The following is a 6,997-nucleotide window of genomic DNA, read 5'->3' as shown; positions in this document are numbered from 1 at the left end:
GATGAAGAGATTGGGGTGACAAAAAATTTAAATGGTGAAACTGTTGTCCAGCCTGAAGCTGTATCACATAAAGGAATAGGTGATGGACCAGGTCCTTCCACCCAGGGCAACCTGACATGGGTAACTGACCAGAGAGGATTGATCCTCAAACCTTGAGGCAACCTGTCCATGAACCTGTTCCTCAGCGACAAAACCAGGAAGGAACATCCAAGAAATTGAAACTTCTATTGCAACAACCACAAAATTGGATTTGGATGAACCTATTTCATTTCTTGATCTAAAAAATGTATAGGGGAATGATTGGCTCTTTGTTATATCTCACTGCTAGTAGACCTGACTTTGGTTTCAATATAGGACTTTCTGCTATATTTCAAACAAATCCAAAGGAGTACCACTTGAAGGCAGTCAAGAGGATCTTGAGATACTTAAAAAGGCACAACTGATCTTCGCCCATGGTATTCAAAAGGTAGTAATTTTGATTTAGTGAGATATGTTTATGCTCATTATGCTGGTTTTCTTGTGGATAGAAAGAGTACTCCAGGTATGGCACATTTTCTTGGCTCATGTCTTGTATCTTGGGCCACCAAAAAGCAAAATTTTGTGGACTTATCTACTACAGAAGCTGAGTATGTGGCTGTTGCCTTATGTTGTTCTCAATTGTTGTGGATTAAGCAGCAATTAGTGGACCTTAGAATTAATGTAGGTTGTATCCCTATCTTTTGTGACAATACAAGTACGATCCGTATGACCAAGAACCCAGTCCATCACAAAAGAACTAAGCACATAGATGTTAGGCATCATTTTCTAAGGGATAATTTCGAGAAGGTTTTGATCTCTGTGGAATTCTGTGCTACTAATAAGCAAATTGCTGACATCTTCACAAAAGCTTTGAGTAGGGATCAATTTGAAAGAAATATATTACAATTAGGGATAATTAAGATCACCTAAAATAAACCGGTTCTAACTCAATGATTGGTTATATAATTTGTGAATTTTGTAAATAACTAGATTAGATATTTCCAAGTCTCATACTTTTACTAGTATACTCTTGTGTTATGCACTAAAATGTCTCACTAATGTCTAATGATATTACCGTTACTTTCTTGAAAAATTCAGTCTTACACAAGAGAACTTTCATTGAAGAACCTAGTTCATCGAGCTTATAAGGTATGTACTCTACACTCCGTATAAGTTGAAATAACTGCATATGAATCATGATATGAATAAAGAGTCCCACTTTATCCCAAACACATTTTAAACAAATCGGTTATAAACGAACCAGTTTCATCACAAAAATCCCACGTTAATGGACTAATCTTTAGGAAAACATCTCTCGAATATTCTCTTAACTTGATTTAATTAATTTAACAAGCTCTTTTGATTACTTAAAAGAATAACTGAATTAAACCAATCGAAATAATGTAAGGATAATCACCCAAAATATTCCTCTTTCGATTAAATAATTTGGTGAACAAAATTGCAATCAATTCAAAGATCCACAAATGAATTCATGCAAAATAACTAGAGTTAAAATTCGCAAAATATCAATCAAACACCATATCCGTCTAACCCTAAAGTAGACTACTCCATAATCACGGAGAAAGTCATCACAAATAGAGTTGCAGTAAAAGAAAATACGATCAAGGATGTCACACACCTTGCTTACATCATTGTAAGTGATGTCACACATGTATATATACAATCAAGGAAGGTAAAACATATTCACTTGAACTTTTCAGAAGCTCATTCACGTGACTATCCAGCAAGAAAGTTTCAAGTGCTTCAAGAACAAAGAGCAAATCAACTACGGACCAGTTCCCATATAAAGTCATTATATGTCCTTAGTTGAGTTGTAACTTTGTAATAGTTCTTCAATTGTAGTTCCTATCTAGCTTGTTTAAGAAGCATTCTATAGGAACCCCTTTGTAAACCTTAAACCTGAGTGTTTGAGTCTTGGCTAGAATTAGTCATGTTGTAAAGTCTTTGTAATAGAGTTATTACAAAGTGGCTTGTAATAGAGTTATTACAAGTTAGTGAGGGATTAAGAGGTTAATTCCTAGGTTGCATAGGTTGTAATCTAAAAGTTGCTCAGTAGTGAAGTTGAAATCCTATAAGGGTAGCTCGTGGTTTTTAATCACGTTGAGTTGGGAATTTTCCACGTAAAATTCCTCTTGTCATTTATTTATTGCCGTGTGTGTATGTGTACTGTTGAATCTGATAGAGAACCTGATTCTCTATAGAGTTTGGTGGACCCTTATATTCTATCAGGTGTTGAGTTAAGGAAAGAATGATGAATCCTTGTGCCTTCAAATCTCCAATGCACTCCCAATCTTCCGTAGGTCAAAAATCTCCTCAAAATCGTATTTTTGGTGTATTTATACCATGCAAAAGTGGGTCTGGATGGAACTACCCTTTCCGCGCGCCCAGGGATTTCTAGAGGGCATGTTTCTGACAGAATTTCTCCATTTGCACTAATGCGCCACGCCTCGCGGCGCTCCTGCTACGCGGTAGTGCAAATTTTTCAGAGTAATCTTTTTTCTCACTTTTTGACATCTAGAATTGGTCCTCGACCCCCGAATAAGATCCGCTTTTAGTTCCTTGGGATTTTACTCATACTTCAAAACTCCAAGTCACTCAATTTGGCTCCAAAATATCTTCTTAACTCGGAATCATCTCCTACAAGGCCTAAAACACATAATAAGTGCCAATCATCATCATTTAAGCTCAAACACGAATAAAGTGCAATAATTAGAGTGTATATTACGGCTAAAACGGGGGTTCCTAGCCTACCATCAACACCCCACACTTAAATCATTGCTCGTCCTCGAGTAATCAAACTACACTTAACATCGAGACGACCTTTTCAAATAACTTCCCTAACTCATCATGCCAAGAATAACTAAAGCAGACTAAGCACTATACCATAACCATTCAGCCTCAAGATTCAACTCACAAGCACCACGTATTTCCCGAAACATGCTAACGTACTCTAACACAGAGGCCAAAGACATCACCTCTCCTTTGCAAATCATATGCCCTCATACCAAAAATAGAGAGTAGTTCTAACACAATAAAATTCAAGAACAAATAGGAACTCAAGATAGAAAAAATTCGCTCACTCTGTGAAATAAAATTCATATGTCGTAGAAGACGTGCCATAGGCTTGCCCATAGTGTAATACTCTACTAATTTGAGCTCATTCAGTCAAAGATCAAGTAGGACTTTGATTGATTATAATGTAGGTTGCGGGACGGGTAGGATACATCTGGATATAGTGACTACATCTCCTTAAGCACTTTAATACATATACATTCACAATTCAAACCCCACACTTATATTGAACCACTCCCCAACCTTCATATAATACGAGCACCAAGCTCCCAATTCTGTAAGCACAAACAAAGCAAGATTTTCTACTATTAAGCAAGCAATTTTTCCAATATATACAACACCAACTCTTTTTTTTTGTTTTCTAAGTTCTGAAATTTTTTTCTTCTCTTTAATTTCCTACAAGTGGCTCTTACTTTTTTCTTCTTTCAAAACGGTGCACCTTTATCCTTTTCTACAGTTCCACTCAAAAACTCAATCATACCCCACTTTAGATTTTAGCAAGCTCATAATTATTTCAACTGCTTAAGAGAGGTAAAAGGTTCAAACAAATAATTCAAATAAAGGGGTCATACTTGTAGTGTAGTTGCCAAAGAAATAGGATCACATTCTCAAAGGGGTTAACTAGGATACATATTAATTAAGTGGATAAAAGGCATATATCTTGCTCAATAAAGAAATGTCTATATCACTTTCTAGATTGAGCAAGACTGTTATTTCGCTTTGCAAATACACAGGGCAAGTTCTACACATCAACTGACATGTACATAATATCAACAACAACCTCACATACACATTGGCACATAACTCTCTTAGGACTGGATATAACCCGACTCTCTAGTCAAATCAGTTAAGCGCAATCAAAATCAAATAATTGAAATCACTTATACACGAGTCAAGAAATAAGCCTAAGCGTCACAACTAAGGCACTCACCACTCTCAAGGCACAACAAAGTTAAGAAAAGTTATCTCTATTTTACCTCATAGCACAAGATTTAATAAAAGAAAAAATAACTACACCTGGTTCAAGTAAAAACCCTTAGAAAAGAACTGCGACACAAAGAAAAACCTAGAGAAAATTGTTACACTATCTAGAAAAAACAAAACAAAAATGAAAGACATTTCTTTTTCTTCTTCTTCTTCAAATTTGACCCTTTAAGAAGACAGTCGAGGAAATCCATCAATCGGAAATGTCAAAAAAATTATGTTTTTTTATTATTTTCTTTCAAAATAGTAAAGAAAACACACACAAAGATAAGGAGAAGAAAAGCAAACACACACATATGTATTTACATCCCCCACTCCACATTTTAAATTGTGGCATGTGCCCATGACACACAAAGAAAAAGCAAGAGGTAAAGAAAACTCCCTTGAATCATCTAGTCTGGGTCTGAATCAATGTCGGAGTCCACTTTGCATGCCTGACCCAGTGCACACAATCATGCCGAGATTTTCTTTTCTGAATTCTTCGGGCACACCCACACTTATCCTGCTTGCCCTCTACAACTAGCTCCCTTGGGGCATCTGCCTTGAAATCAGAGTATGCAGCCTACTCATCTCTAGGTCCCCTATTGATTCCTTCATACTGAACATCACTCTTTCTTCACCCACTCTTAGCATGATCTGTCTTTCTTGAATGTCCGGTATAGCTCTGCCAATAGCCAAGAAGGGTTTCCCTAAAATCAGAGGGACCTCCTTATTCTCCTCTATGTTCACCACAATAAAGTCCGTGGGAAACGCACATCTTCCACTATTCCTTCAGGTATTATTATGGTCTGATCCGCCAGCTGTGAAGACACATGTACAGATTTGATTGACCCAATCTCTCTCTCAAGCTTTTTGAAAATAGACAAGGTCATATGATTAATAGATGCACATAAATCAAATAAAGAGTAAAGACTTTTCAAATTTAATACTTCTTAGAGAACAAGGTATAGTAAAACTCCCGGGATCTCCAAATTTTTTAGGGAGATTATTTTGTAGAATAGTATTACAATGCTCTGTAAGCTTGACAACCGATGTCACTTTTACCTTCGCTTGTTGGATAATATCTCGTTTGGGAACTTGGCATATGCTGGCATTTGTGAGAGTACCTCTGTGAATGGTAGATTAACATGCACTTGCTTGAGCACTTCTAGAAAATGCCCAAATTATTGGTCCAACTTCTCTCTTCTTTGCTTATGAGGAAAAGGTAGAGGAGGCATATATTTGCTTTCTTTAATCTCCTTTTGTACCCCACTACTCTGTCCTTTCTATTCTTTACTCTTTTGCTCCTCCAGTGTATCATTCTGCTGGCTCACCACCTCGGATCTAGTTTTCACAACTGGGTCAGCCAATGTTTTGCCACTTTACAAAGATACCGCTTTGATTATTTCTTTCAGGTTCTTTTATGTGTCAGAGGGTAGAGTCCTAGGAGCCCTTTCAGACAACATGTTTGCACTCTGTCACATCTGTCTTTCTAAGTTTCGGATGGCGGTGCCCTATTCCCTGATGGCTGCACCCTGGGTTTCAAATTTCTCATCTAATTTGGTGATGAATGCCTTCATTAGATCCTCTTGACTCGAATGGTTAGGTTGTGGAGGCTGGTATTGTTGCCGTTAATGATTTTGAAAACCAAGAGGTCCTTGCCCTGGTGCTTTAGGATTTTGCTGCCACCACGAATTTAGACTACCACCTGAAGAGCTCCACGAGAAACCTGGATGTCTCTGTCCCATGGAATTGAAGTTATTACCTCCTTGGTAGTTACCTCTACTGTAATTTCCCACTATATTCACTTCTTCCTCCGCAAGGAGGTTTGACACCTATGTGTTGGTGTCTCATTCCGCAAATATCATATCGTGACTGTGGTTGACACTATACCTGGGCCAACGTAAACTTCGTGATATCCTTAGCCATAGTTGTTATTTGGGCCTGCATTGCAACGGACAATTCTACTTGATGCACACCTGCTGACCTTCTTTGTTAACCTTGGTTAGTAGGCCATTGATCCTACATCTTCAGATAGTTCATTTAGAAGAGTGACAATATCTTTTGGAGTTTTCTTCATAAGCGGGCCTCTCACTGCACTATTTAGTACCCTTCTTGATGCAGGAGTTAAGCCATCCCAAAAATTATTGCTCCATCCCATTATGTGGGCATCTTTGTAAAAGCTCCTTAAACCGTTCCCATGCCTCGAACATGGTTTCTCCTTCACCTTGACTGAATTTGTGAATCTCCTTTCTAATCTTTCTGGTCTTAGCAACAGAGAAGTACTTGTCTAGAAATTTAGTAGTCATCTCTTCCCATGTACAGATAGACCCCGTAGGTAGACTCTGTATCCACTGCTTTGTATCATCCTTTAGTAAGAAAGGAAATGCTCTTAGGTAGATAGCATCGTGTGATGCTCCATTATAGCGGAAAGTGTTCATGATCTTATCAAAGTCCATCAGATGACTGTTAGGATCTTCGTTGGGTTTGCCTCTAAAGATACAACTATTCTGAATGGTCTGGATGACTCCCTGCTTGAGTTTAAAATTGTTAGCATCAATAGGTAGAGGTCTCACACTGGACTGTCATTGGTTGTAGACTGGTATGGCATAGTCACCCTATGATCTGTCTGCCTTGGGATCCACATTTTCGAGTGCATCCTCCACAAGAGGCCAATTCAGTTTGAATCTCCATCCTCCGTCCATATTAACAATTTTATCATCTCCTAGAACTGCTTCTTCTATTCGTTGGGCTGCTTCTCTTGCAGCCAAATGGACTCCATCGTCACCAATTTTTGCCATGTGTTGTCCTAAGAAATTTTCGGTGAATCCTCTTTCTTTTCTCAGTTATCGTAGGTGTTTCTCCAATTCCGGTTTGTAAGCTATCACTTCCTTTGAAGAAGACCGAGTCATACACCAGAGAA

Source organism: Nicotiana attenuata, unplaced genomic scaffold (assembly GCF_001879085.1).
Source record: "Nicotiana attenuata strain UT unplaced genomic scaffold, NIATTr2, whole genome shotgun sequence".
Classification (NCBI taxonomy): Eukaryota; Viridiplantae; Streptophyta; class Magnoliopsida; order Solanales; family Solanaceae; genus Nicotiana; species Nicotiana attenuata.
The sequence above is the reverse complement of the archived record's forward strand: the minus strand, read 5'-3'. Positions refer to the sequence as shown.